This window comes from Corapipo altera, unplaced genomic scaffold, assembly GCF_003945725.1.
Source record: "Corapipo altera isolate COAL_440 unplaced genomic scaffold, ASM394572v1 44, whole genome shotgun sequence".
NCBI classification, from domain to species: Eukaryota; Metazoa; Chordata; class Aves; order Passeriformes; family Pipridae; genus Corapipo; species Corapipo altera.
Window position 1 is genome coordinate 8,754,912 of NW_020884880.1, and position 14,121 is coordinate 8,769,032.

At 39.4% G+C, this 14,121-nt stretch overlaps 1 protein-coding gene across 1 annotated transcript in view; it reads left to right on the plus strand.

Moving 5' to 3' along the window:
* The first annotated feature begins 49 nt into the window (after positions 1-49).
* Positions 50-14,121, plus strand: part of HDAC9 (histone deacetylase 9) — a 456,848-nt gene continuing 442,776 nt past the window's right edge. Inside the window, exon 1 of the mRNA XM_027639053.1 lies at positions 50-197. The gene's annotated coding sequence lies outside the window, so the exon portion shown is untranslated. The remainder of the gene's footprint in view (positions 198-14,121) is intronic.

Here is a 14,121-nt window from a genome sequence, read left to right on the forward strand (position 1 = left end):
CCCGCCCGCCGCGCACGGCACAGGCTCGCCCCGCCGGCGCGATGGCCACCTAAGCGCCGCCGCGGCCGCCGCTGCCGCAACTTTTCCTCCCCGCCCCGCTTCGCTCCTGTCCCCGTCGCTCCCGTGGAAGATGGCAGTTGGGGGAAGCGCTGGAAGTTGCAGCCCGCGAGCGAAGAGATAAGGCGGAGGCGCGGAAGGTGAGTGGCACCCACGGGGCGGCTGCCCCTCCGCTCCGCCCGGCCGCGGCGGGCAGGGGGAGCGGGGCTGGCCGGTCCCGCCGCCAGGACGTCACCCTTGACTTGCCAGGGTGGTATTTTTGGGACCTTTGGGAAGGTTTCGGGAAGTTCGACCGTGTAAAGGCGGGAGAGGTTGCGTGGGCGGGGGTACACGGCTGCCCCCGGCAAGTTTTGCTTCGCGGGAGCGTGAGTGGAAGAGCAGTTCCGGGCAGGGCAATGCCCGGAGGGGCGGGTGTGTCCCTTGATGGGTTCGGGGGGTCCTCTGCGACCCCCGCGTCCTGCGGGGCCGTGTCCGTGTCTCGGGGTGCCCGGGGCACCCACGGCAGCTCGGGGGCTGGCAGGGAGCGGCTGCTGGAGCTCGGCGGGCGGTGCCAGCTCCCAGAGGTCGGCTGGGGAGCTCCAGAGGGTATCGGGGGAGCTGCCCCGTGGGGGCCGAACAGGTGGGCGACGGCGGGGAGCGCCCCTCGGGCACCACCGCCGGGCCGGTGTCGGAGCTGCCCGGAGCAGGCGGAGGGCGGGTGCGTGTGCGTCCTGTCCTGTCCCGTCGCGTCGCGTCCCGTCCCGTCCCGGATGGGTGGTTGAATTTTGTGTAATTGTATTTTCTGTGGCAAAGCGGTTTGTGCATTCCGGCCGGCAGCTTCCCGGTTGCCAGTGCAGGGCATCGGGAAGGTAATTTCCAGCAAGGATGCAGTTGTTTTGACTCACCCAAAATGTCTGAGTTTTGATCTGAGATGGAACGTAATAGCAATCAGTAATCATTCATGCTCATCACTGTTATAGAAAAAAGCAGGTATTACTTGTTATGCACAAAATGCGTATTCATCTTTGAAAGATCTACTCTGAGCCCATGGCAGTTTGTATTTTTAAGCGCTGGGAAGAGGTCTAAACCCACTGTTAAACTCCATGAGAATTTAAGAGGGGAGAAATGTTTAAAACAAACTGATCATTGAGAAGGAAGTAGCGAATCGGATTGTGGAGACCTTTTGACATATGAAAATGCATGAATGTGCTTTTCTGATGCAAAAGCTGTTGAGATTCTCTGTCACAAACAGCATAGAACAAATGCTGACACAGAAACCGAGGAATTTTAAACATTTGTCTTTCAACATTGTCAGCTTTAGTTCCTTGACATTTTGTTTTCTGTGACAGAAGAATAGTTTTGTGACAGTTATTCAAGATTTAATTTGCAAGCTCACGAAGGCCTGTAAGCTGTACTGAGACCTCATGAACAGAAACGGAAGGTGTTTCACATTAAGGTTTTTCAAATGTCCTCTCCAACTCCTCTCTCTCCTCTCCCATCTCTCGCCACAACCCTGGCTCCCCAACAGCATCCCCTACATCTATTGAAGCTATCTTTTTGTTGAGGGTTTCTAAATATTCTCTCATGTCCAATGCATTCCTGTATCAGTGGCCCTAGCTCACATTCTGTACCCTGAACATCTACTTTGTTCAGAAAGAGATGCAGGCTTGTTCTCTGTCGTAATACCAGAGAGGTCTTGGAAGGCAATTCCATCCCTTCGTACACTTAAGCTGCATTGTTATTTTTATAAAATATCCTTGTCTCAACTATATATAACTCTCCACTATGAATGAAGCAAATAATGCACTATTTTAGCACCTCTTTTTCGTTGTGATGGCAAAGATGCTATCCAAAACATTGGGAAAAAACAGGTCATGGTCCCAGAGAAAAGGTGCGATCAGTCATATTTACCTACCTCATATAAGTAGCTTCCTCATATAAGTGCTGAAATAGCTCTCTCTTGCATGAAAATGTCACTTCCAGTTCAGAATTCCAAAAAAAAGAAAAACATACCATTATGCTTAGAGGCCAAGTTGATGCGAGTGCAGCATCATAGTTAAGCCTACCCAAAAAACTGTGGTGTCAGATTCCTTTGTATTTTGGTATTAAAGTCTGTGTGAATGTGTAGTACACTCAAATATTTTGAATCTGACATTACAATGTCATTTTTGAAAACGGTAGTGTCTGTTTTTCCATTAACCTGCTTTTCCACAAATGAAGTGCAGTCTACAGATGAAACGGGAATAATTGTTCTTAAGCTGTTGTGCATCTTCCATTCCCCACTACCTTCCTATGCCCAAAGCAGTTTAAAAACAAAAACGAAATAGCATCTTCACTGCTGAAATTCCTAGCACATGCTTCATTTAGAGCAGTTGTTCCTGTTAGATTTTTTCGGGGAAAAAAGGATAATACTGTGGTTGACTGGCATATGTATTTTCTAATTTCTTAATAAAAATAACATTAAAAAGAGATTCAATTATAAAAACTATATAATTTCTAAAAAGCATGTAAAGTGGAAAATAATTTTCAGTTCTTCATCTTACTAGCTGAGATAATCCCATAGAAGTTGCTGTTAAAAATAAAATTTGCATACTGAAAGTACAAATTTTTGTTTACCTGTCCTGAAAATTATATGAATCCTGGTGTGAATTACCATGAATACTGAAGGTAACTAAATGTAGCTGAAGTAGTTTCTTAGTATTCAACTAATGCTTAGTAGGAGAAATGTAGCTTTGCAAATAATCAAATCCTGTGTGTATGAACAAGTATAACCAATGAAAAATGGGCTGGGAGAGAGGAATGTAGCCTAGTCATCTCCAAATTGGTAAATTAAGCACATATTTACCAGACTGCCTATCTATTGTTGTTTTATATTTGTTGGTATTCAGACTAGCTAACTTTAAGGTACTTTGGGTATGTGTATTCAAACTGCAATAGAAAATATTTCTGGTTTGCAGCGTAGTCATATTTTAACGATTTACCTGAGAGAGCTTCATTCTTTTACAGAAGAGATTTGCGCCAGATTTGCTGAGGATTATATGCTGTGTCCTATAGGCATACTGTTTACATGAACTTTCTATAGAAATTCAAGCTAAAAGAAGGAGTATTTATCAGTTTTCCAGTCTTCTCAAGCAGATGTAAAAAAATGTTCTTTAAGTTGCTGCATTGAAATAGGAAGCTACATAACACATCTGATAAGTTAACTCTCATGCAAAGACAGAACATTGGGCTATTCCATGATAAAACATATTTGTCATGCTTCAGGGTTTCAGTAATGATTTCCAGATAAATGAGTATTTTTTTTCAGAGAACGTTGCACTGCTTAATCACTTGGTTGTTTGCTGAAAGTGATAGGTAAGGCATTTTAGAGCTAACATTACTTGCTGAAATCACCTTTCATTTTCTCCTTTTGGTTTTGAGTTTCTAGATTAGGATGATCATACATGACCAAAGAATTTATTCCTTATTCTGTGTAACTTACATGTGATGAATGCATTATGTTGTGAATGTCATCGCATGCTGGGCAAGACTGCACTAGTGTTGAGTTTATTATTACAACTTTTATAATGAATTATGAAGTTTATGTCTTCGTGTTAATCTGTAGCTTTACCTTCAAGCAGCTTAAAAATTACAGCAAAGTAGTGCTTAACTACTGCTCAAAAATAATGTTTCAATACTTTGAGGCCATCTTAGAATCCTTTCAGCTGCAAGGTATGGTATAACTTTGCCTTGAGGACGTACCCAAACTTCTCCATGCTTCTTCATTTTTATACAATATGTAGTTATATAGCTTTCTGCTGAAGAGATTTTTCAATGCAAAAAAGGTAAGATGAGTTCAAAACAATGATTTGGACAAGTTCTGAGATAAAAAATGTATCAAAGGCTAGAAAGCAGAGAGATAATGGCTCTGAATTAGAATGTCCCAAACTGGAAAATATTCTGAATGCTTCATAGTATTCCAAACAAGTACCATTACAGGTTGCATTGCAGTTCCTCACTTTTCCTTATGCATTTGCTGTTGGGCATCTGGAGATAAGATCTTGGACTCTGAACAGGTCTTTGGTTCAAGTAGATTTTGCTGTTCATACATTCTTTTCCAGTCAAGGTGGGCAAGATGATATTGCACAATTTAGAAATTCCTTTATAGGGAAAAGTGATTGAAAACTTTTGTTACATAACCTTCAAGAAGATGTTTACTTGAATTAATTAACATTTAGTCAATATAGAATGTAGATTGTGATATGGGAAGGAAGTAGAAAGCAAATATTTATTCTTGTTTTCCAGTAATTTCTTGTTAATGGTATTTTTCAATATAAATGTTGACATTTATGACTCACAAAGCATGATACATTGTTGAAGTTTATAATGTGTAATAACTATCAGGATACTTTGTTTTAAAGCTATTGCATAACTTATTTTTGTTTAAGAAAGTGAAATGGTCTTCAGTGAAGGTAGCTCAGAAATGCCTGTAAGATGATTATTTACAGTACATCTTTTGTTTTTCACTAGTTTTTCGGTTTTGGAGTAGAAGATGTTGGATTCTGTATCTCTTCATTTGATTTCTACTCTGAGAGTAGAAGTCTTTGTTTTAGTTAATTTCTGTTCAAAATACAGAGTGCTCTTTCTCTATTATGGACAACTGTCACTCTAGGGGCTTTGTTCACCCTTGAATCCAGTTCCCTGGCTCAAACTGAGCATGTGTGAGCCTCTACCATCACGTTCACTGAGCCCAGCTTCTGTTGCCATGCTCTTTTAACCTGCAAGAGAAAAGAAGACCTGGTCTAATGAATGTTTTGAAAAGGTGATGCCTGGTGCAGTAAAGAAATTGGCAACCCTGAAGGAGGTCAATCTTGTGTGTATGCAAGCTATGAGAAGGATTGAACCTGAACTTATTCGTAAAGAAGGTGGTGTGCTGCAGCATGCCTTTGGTGCCTCAACCTTTTGTGGTTCCAAGAATCTTTCATTTGCAACTGCCTTTCTGTTGCAGCTCTGTAACTTTTCACCAAAGCTTCTAGGCAGTGTTTCCTTTCCTGTCCTCATGCTGTTGGTCTCATACTGTTACTCATGGCCTTGTACCTGCACAGTGTGCTACTGCTGTTATGTCTGGGAAGTGATTGCCGCTGGTATAAATTGCACTTTTTCACCATCTTTTTCTTGCGCCACTTTTTGCAGCTTTTAGTTTGCATTAGGAGAAAGATAAGTATTTGATAAGCATTCCCAGTAATATATGCAACACTTAACAGCCAGTTAGTTTGCAACACCAGCCTCTGATCAAAAACTACTCCAATCAGTGTTAATAACATCGTAAGTGGGGACAGTTGATAGGGAATTTGAATGACTCCTGAGGAAAACTATGTGGTTTCTATGGGAGAAGTGGTATGGTGGATCACCTGATGCACTGGAGAGGACACTTGGGAGAGGATGCTTAAAGGGGAATGCCTGTCAGTTCTCTTCTTGACTAGCCCCACTGGAGGGAGTTTTGCCTTTCCCCTTTTCATTTTCTCCTTCTGTTTTTCAAGTTTCCTTTCCCCTTTTCTGTGTTTTTCTCTTTCTATCTCCCCCCCTTCTTTTTTTTTTTTCCCCAAAAGAAACTTCTGTTTTTGGCTTTAATGCTTGTCATCAGCTATAAACTCTGCAAGTAAATCAGAAACAGACATAGAGATGTTTACAGACTTGTAATGAGAAGTCTAGGTAAGTATGATAATAGATTGTTACATGGTCAATTTATACCTGTGTAAATACAAACTATGTGATAACTTTCTTTGTTTTACTTTTTGGTCAAACAGAAGTCATATATCCTCTGAGCCTTCATTTAGGCAGCCTAAGTTTACCTTTCTGACTTATTTTCATGTGAGAATATCTCTATTCCACCAGATATCTGTGTGCCCTTCTCTGTATCCCTTAACAATCTAAGTTTATATTTCTTCAGCAAATTTGACCAGAATAGTAGTCTGGGCCCATAGAAATCTCATTACTGCCTTGTCCAAGGGTGGTAATACTCTCATCTCTTTTATAAAAAGCTTCACTGATGTGTCCTGGGTTGTGTTCAGGTCAAACTGAAAGTTTCATTTCCTGTTACTTTTTGTAATGCTCACGATTACACTAAATCACAGAAATATTCCAGTTGGAAGGGACCCATTAGTCTGAGTCAAGATAGAGTTCAGACCATGTTGCTTAGGGATTTGTTCAATTCTCTCTGAAAAAGCTATAAAGAAAGCAATTCCACAACCTCTCTGGACAATCATACCCAACACTTAATTATCCTGATAGCAGTTTTCCTTCTGTATGTTGAGTCATAGCCTCCCAGTTTCAATTCATGGGTATCGTCTCCCGTTCCTGTGCCATGCACGTCTGTAAAGAGCCTGGCTCCATCTTGTTGGTATCCTCCTCACAGGCACTGACAGGACTGTTAGGTCCCTGCTAAAGCCACTTCATCTCCGGGCTGAACAGGTCCAGCTCTCTCAGCTTCTAACAGGGCAAGTCCTCCAACCCGCGACTGCCTTGATGGACTCTGGAGGAGGCTTCTTTCAGTTGTTTGGAACATTAAGACTGGATGCAATAGTCCAGAGGAGGTCTAGTTCTTGAGTAAAGGGGAAACTTAAAACTTCACATTGGCAAATCTACCGAATAGTAAATAGTACAAAATTCTGAAAATCCATGAATAAGGCATTAAGCAGAACTTTACTGTCTTGAAACCATAAAATTAATACAAACTATTACATTCTTTTAAGAATTTGTTATTAAGCTTACATGGAAACAAAGTTTATTTCATAGTTCTTCTCAGGAAACTTCTTGAATCTTGTTATTTTGGAGTAGGGAAGTAACGTGGCATTGTAATTTTATTTTAAAACACTTTATTAAAACATGCATTAATAGATCTCCTTTACAGAACAGATGAAGAAAATTATATGACACATTCTGTATGCCTAGGCTTTTAATTATACAAATTTCTGATTTTTCAGGTTTTTTATGGTTATCATTAGGTCTCCAGGGTACCTAACTATTGAACTGAAACCTTGCTTTGACAAGAGGTGGGTGAACTGCAGGCATGAATGTAAGATTCCCAAGGAAAAAAATTTAAACACCTAATTTGAAATGGGAAGTAAGCAACATGCACATAGTAACTGTGTTTTGTGCATAAAATGTATAAATTATTGATATTTTACTTGTTTCATAGATAGCTAGTTATTCAGTTGATCGTATATAGGTTAAAAATTATAGAGATATGCTAAAAATATAAAACAGATACAGCTACCACTTCAATCTTTTGTGTTTCCTCTTTTGGTAGACAATAAACCCAACATTGATTAATAAGCCATAATATTAATTAAGCAGAATTTTGGTATTCCATTTGGAGTTGAAGGTGGTTTAGTTGGGATATAAATAGTTACTCAAAGTTTCTTGGAAGACTGTGAAGTATCTATATTTATGCCATCACATACACCTTGTCTTCCAGTCCATCTGGCTATACACATTTTTTCCCCCCCTCCCCAAAAGATAGAAGTTGGAGTCCTGATATGTAAATGTGATTAAATATTGTTATCTTTCAATCATTTGGAACAAAGGAGGTCAAGGCTTCCATTTGACTGGAAAATGTAGTTAGCAAATGCTTTTTTTGGTCAAGAAACTTTCTTCAGAAACTAGTGAAAAAGATAATTTAATGTGATTGATGGATGTGTAACCTTAGGTTTTTACTGCATTTTAGTGAGATACATATGACTGGAGCAGTATCAGCCTGTTAATGGGATGAGACTTCCTTTAGAACTTAAAAGAACTGTCAACCATTTTTTGTTTTTTGCTAGTGTGTGACATTTATACTGGTTCAGATTATGGAAAAAATGCAGATTTTAAAAGAAAGTGATGGGAAAGGACATCTTCCAAACAATTTCCTGAGAGGGACACTAATATTAACAGTATTAGGACCTTGATTGAAGAGGTCAAGGATTTTACTTGTCTATGAGGAGTTTTGCTGTTGACTATTATGAGGTCAGGATGTCACCATTGCATGTGAAATTTTCACCTCTCGATGGGCTGTTTGTAATGGGAGAAACAGATGAAATTACAAGGAGACCTTGTGAAAGCCCTGTTCAACGTTCAGATCTACTGAAGACATGCACTGTGGAAGACTGTAATATAGTCATCTCTTTCTTAGCCAAGAGGAGAGACGGCAGGGAGCATGGAAGCTGGGATTGCGGCTAGCAGCATGTAAATGTTCATTTAGTCATTAGGGCAACCCAGAGAGGCTGACTCAGTTTAGACCGACAGTCAAAGCAGTGGACGAGCTAGAAGTAATTTTTGATTATTCTTCCTTGCCATCTTTTATCAATTACATTTAAATAACTTTAGCAGATTTTGACATGTGCTCTAGGTACATTTTCCCTACATTAAACTGTCTGCATTCTTCTGTCCCCTTCATCAGTAGTTTTCCTTATTAAAGCATAAATATAAGTTTGTAGTTTCTTCGGTATACTCTGATTACATGCACAGCATGCTGATAGGTGTAGGAGATTTTTCTCAGTGTCTGGAAAATTAAATTCTTTTTCTCTAGGCCACAGAGTAGCAGCATAGCTGCTTCTACAATTTTGCTGCAGTTTTTATGGAGAGTCTGTAAACGTTGCATGTGAGAAATGTACAAGGGCTGATTGACTTTATAGTGACAGACTGACCTTGCTACACATTTACTTATCCTCAGAATGGTCATCTGTACTTTTGGAGAGAGTTGCCTGTGGATATCGCTTGCTTGTGGGGTCTGTATGCATCATTTCTCCTCTCTCCATTCATTTCTGTGGAGTGTTTGTATTGCTGTCTTTGTAAAGGGACAGAGCTGGGGGAGATGGCATGACACACAACTGAGAGTCTTTTTCAGTTGACATTTGGACCATAATTTAGGTTTTATGCATAGAAATGTCAGCTCAAAAAGCACTTCTGTGTAGATAATGAAGCAACATAATAAATCCATTATCATGTTAAGAGAAAAAGATATGTATTTTTTGCAATGATTTCCATCGAAGTACTTCGAGAGAGAGAATTGAGAAAGCATATTTTTCATATTTTAAGGCCATAAGTATAATCAAAACAAATGAGAAATAAGCTAGATTTAAAAAGTGTTTTAAATTCTGCTTGCTTACTCTGTTGGAGGGTGTTTATCTTGCATGAAATTGATTAACTTTGTGGTATGTAAGCTAAAGTATTTTTCTTAAAGCATCGTATGATTGCTTTTTCTTTAGGTTGCTATTGCTGTGTTATGTACATGGTCATTTTATGTTACTCTCCTATGTGAAAAGTAACACTATATAGCGTCCTGCTCCAAATATGTCTAATATAGGTCTAATAGTCTACTGTCTAAATAGGTCTAATATATGTGTCTTGTTTAGTTCATATTTGTTGTTTTTTGTAAGTCCAACATCGCAACAGAACGTGGACTTTGTGCTGAACACATGTAAATCAAAGCAAAGGCAATTATTTTTCATCCTTAAAGCAGTTACTGTGCATTGGTGCAATGATCCGTCGGATTTTCATATGCAGGCTGTTATTCTCTTATCTACAGACTTCTCCCACTAATGTTGCGGCTTCAGTCAGGCAAATTTACTATATTGATGTTAACGGATTTGTTATTGCTGACACATATCAAGGTAAATAAAATGAGAATCTGACTTGCATCAGGTTGTAATTGTGTTAGCTAGTGATTCAGTCTAATTATACTGAATTAAATCTAATTGCATATCATCATCCAGTCCCCAGAATTTTAATAGTAATAGGATTCTCATAAAGTATGAGGGTGATTTTTAAAAATCTGAAACATAATGTAAATTCCGTGGAACTTTCTCTGTAAAACCTAAATTTCTGGAAAAACTAAGAACTGTTTAAAGAAAATACCCATTTTGATCAGGAAGTTTTTGTCAGAAACTAATAATAAAGACACAGGATTAATAAGAATAATAAATGTATTTCCCCCTCTTTTATTATCTATTTAATGCTCTATTATGTGATACTGAACTACAGAACTTTCATTATTGGTTATGAAAAGAATGTACTACTACCAGTATTTCTGTTTTGAAAGATGACTGCTACATCTGACTTCTCTGCATTTACCCTAATGTGGAATAGTGTTGGCTGTGCCATCACTAGAATTAGAAATGTAGATAAAATTTTTGTGTAGAAGGTAGATGAAGAAATAATCATCTCTGAATCAAGAATTCCTATGGTTCTAACCATTTTGCAGCTGGTTAATTGTTAGAAGTCAAAGTACTGCTGTGCATATGGAGAGTAAGCATTGATGCTACATAGCAGTTGGTCCTTGAAACCAGTTACGTTTCATTCTGCATCTGTCAATAAAGATTGTATTGATTAGACACTAAAAGCAGTGCTACTAGAAGAAATAAAGGGAAGTTTAAGCAAGTGAAAAATATCTTATTTTAATCTGTAGCAGATGAGGAAGCTCTTTAGTTCAGTAACCGCAAGGTTGTTCAGTCTGTAGTTCCCGTTTCCTAATAGTAATAAATTGGAATTCTGTCATTTCACTTTACATTGATTTTTCATTTGCAGTGCATCTGAAAATTAATAGAAGTTTTACCTATTTTCTTACAGCTCTGTAGTAAAAGGAGAAAAAATAAGAATTCCATGTGAGATGAAGCTAGTAAAATCTTAATGATTTAAATGGAAGTATTTCTGGGAAGCAAATGGAAGCTTGGACTTGGATAAAAAGGCTAACACAGGCAACTGGATTAGGCAAGATCATCTTGGCTGATGGCAGCTAGAAATCGCTCTCTCTCACAGAAGTATCACCTGGGAGCAATAGGAAGTGCATATGTAATCAAAGAATTCTTCATCTCCATCCTGCCTCTAACCTCACAATGGAAGCTGCAAGAAGAGGTCACTACAGAACTGTTCTCCATGGCATAGTATTTTGGATCTATTCCAGAGTCTCATTTTTTTTTTCTTTCTCCCACTTGATCAAGGGTAATACCAGCACCTTATGTACCTTATGTACCTTTCACATAGCTATGAGACATATAATGAGTAAGATAAATATTTAAAGAGCTAATGAAAAGAGTCTCAAAGGGAAAAAAACCCAAAAAATCACCATATTTTTGTTATTTGAATACCCATGTTCCCATTGCGCTGGAAATGTATACAATATAAGAAGTTGAATAATTTATTCTTGGATAGACAATAACATCAAATTATAGTGAAGTCTGTTTGTTTCTTGATTTTTTTTGAAGGCCCACTCTATTTTGGTGTTGAGTTCCTGACTAGCAGGAATCATCTTTCATGATCCAATGGAAAGAAATTAGTTTTAATAATGTAATAGAATTTATTCACTATTCAGTACATAAATCGTGGAACGAGAAAGCGTCAACAGGAGGGTCCTCCATTCTGTGTAAGGTTGTAAAATTTGCCATTTTTTTATAGAATGGGGTGTATTTTTTCCTTGTTTTCCTATTACTGACTCAGAGAAGGTAATTGCAGTTTTGTGTATAAGAAAGATTGGAGTCAACTGAATAACTGAAGCAAAGAAACTAAAATAAAGAAGGCACATCCAGCACCTCACTTTTTAGAATAGTGAGTTAGAGAGAAACTGTGCCCTCATCTATAAGTGAAAGAGCTAAACTCTGTGTTCCTCTCTATAACAATGTTAAATGCAGTCGATTTCAATCTGCTGTTTCAGGAGCAAAGGAGGACTTTTTCTGAATGATTCATGCAGAAAGAATGTTTATTTCTTATTCAGATTTCAATAACCCTCTAATTACTGTGTCCAGTGGGCATAAATTCTATTTAGATAAAGTGGAATGCTGTGACTAAGCACGTAGAGTTCTATCCATGATTGCTCATGAAGACTGGGGTTCGTTTTCCTGCACGAAGAAATGTTGGATGCCACTCTAAAGCAATGAATCTGATTTATTTGTGGGGAAACTGCTCTTGATTGTAGCACTAAGTTAAACTATGTGTACAATTTTATGTCCTTTAGATGCTCAGGCATACATCCCAAGCCATGGCATCTTTCTATAGGCTCATCTAGATGTCTAAGCATTCGCAATCATGCAAGGTGCTGGCCACATTGTCCTTCAGTCCAATTAATTTTCTTATTTTCTTCCTTCTTCTGAGTACTGCATTGCACCATATCCCATAGAGAAGGGTCTGGAGTCCATGAATATTGCAAGGTGTCTGTGTACATTGTCTCTTCTCAAACCCACTGTAAACAGCTGGTTACAATAATGATGAGAGGAGGCATATTACCCAGGGAAAACAGCTGGCTGGTATATTGGCCTAGTAACTATGTAGGTAATCAAAATGGTATTACCTATACACACTATGGAGACAACACTAAGCCAATATTAATACAGTCTGTGCTGGTACAAGACCTTCTTATGCATGATTGTGCCTCCTTTTGCGAGTAGGGATGTTTTCTTTCCTTTTATTTTTTCCCACAGTGTTTTCCTGCTCCCTGTGACAACCTGAGTTCCATTCTGTCTCAGCTCTGAACAGAAAGCTCTCCACCAACCAACACGAACAAGTCCTAGCCTAATATTTTTCCTCTTGCTGGCCTGAATGCTGAATGCTGCAGAATTTTGGATACAGGCCTCTTAGTGAATCAGAATCAAGAGGGACAACTTGTTGTGGCAGAAACAAAAAAAAGAGCTCATCTTTTCCTGAGGCAAGTTCTGCTATACTCAGCACCCAAATCACAAAAAACTGCTGGCTGAGTGAATTTTTCCCTGTCACAAGACCATGTGCCAACCACCATTCAGCTCTGTCTGCAACTTCTAATGCTTCTTGTCCAACCTTCATGAAAGTCCAGCTATAGGCCAGGAGAATGTCTCATGTAGCCAACCTTTTATGGCAGGAAGGAGATAACAACCAGATAACAGACTGAAAACAGGGAAACTTGAGCAGCATCCTGCCGTTGCTCAGCATACAAGGGATTACTAGCTCACAGCACACAGTTCTGGACAAGCCGAGTATGAAACTTGGAGACAAAAGAGAGGCATGAGTGCCTCCTCAAGTGTATTCAGTACTTGGTGCTCCAAGCCTAATCAGAGCTGTTGGTGGGGTATGCTATTAGTGCAGCATGAGTATGTGCTCCTGGCTTGGACAGCCAACAGTTTTGGCCAGGTCCTGCCCACGTTACACATTCAAAACCAGCTTATATTTACCATTTATTCCTCAAGTCTCTTGTTCTGCAGGTCAATAAATTCCCACATGCTTTTTGCCTGCTGATGACCAGGAGAATAGGTCTAAACAATGTCTGGGATGTTTAAAATACAGGGAAGTGAGCAGGTGTCTAGATAAGGTAGTTGTGAGCTTTGGCTTTGTAGAATGTGAACTACATCCTGGATAGGGCACCTAGAGAGAAAAATGGTTTATGGCAACTTGGTAATGCTCCATCTTTATTTTGTGTGTTTCTAGACTGAACTAAGTGGATCGAGATACTCTTGATTCAGGTTTCTCTCCTTCAGACTGGAGTGGACACTTGAAAGTGGCAGTTGTGTGCTCTCTCTCTTCATGACAACAGTGCTTCACTTGATGATCTGTCCCAGTCATATCCAGGAGTGAGCTGGCATAGTAACCCTAGAAGTGGGATGGCTGTATTTGGTCCGAAATCAAGCCTGGAGGTCCTGCAGTGGAAGAAGTTTTCCAGTTTCACGTTTCTTAAGTAGTTGGGTGTCTACTGAGCTGCAGACAGGCAGTTCCAGTAGAGAACAAGAGTGCTGGGAGAACTGGAGTCTCTAGAGCTTACTCAAGAGGTGGTATGATAGGTCTGAATTCCCCTAAGTCTTGGGACTGGCAATTGGACAGGATTATGTAGCCGGTCACATCTGGCTTTCTATTCTACTGAGTCAGATTAAGGTACCTGTATGTGTACCTAGCCTTTGGCATCTCTGAGATGATTTTCATGTAAGAGCAAGTTTGGGGGTAATAGTGGAAAGGGACAGTACTGACTTAATCAGGTGTCAGCTTCCATGTTTTTACTGCTTGGTCAGGTTTTCTGGCAAATATATAAAAGAGCATGTGTCCTCTAGACAGAACATATATATCTTTACCCTTGAACTTCCCTTCTGTCCAACTGGCAAAATTAGTAGCTGT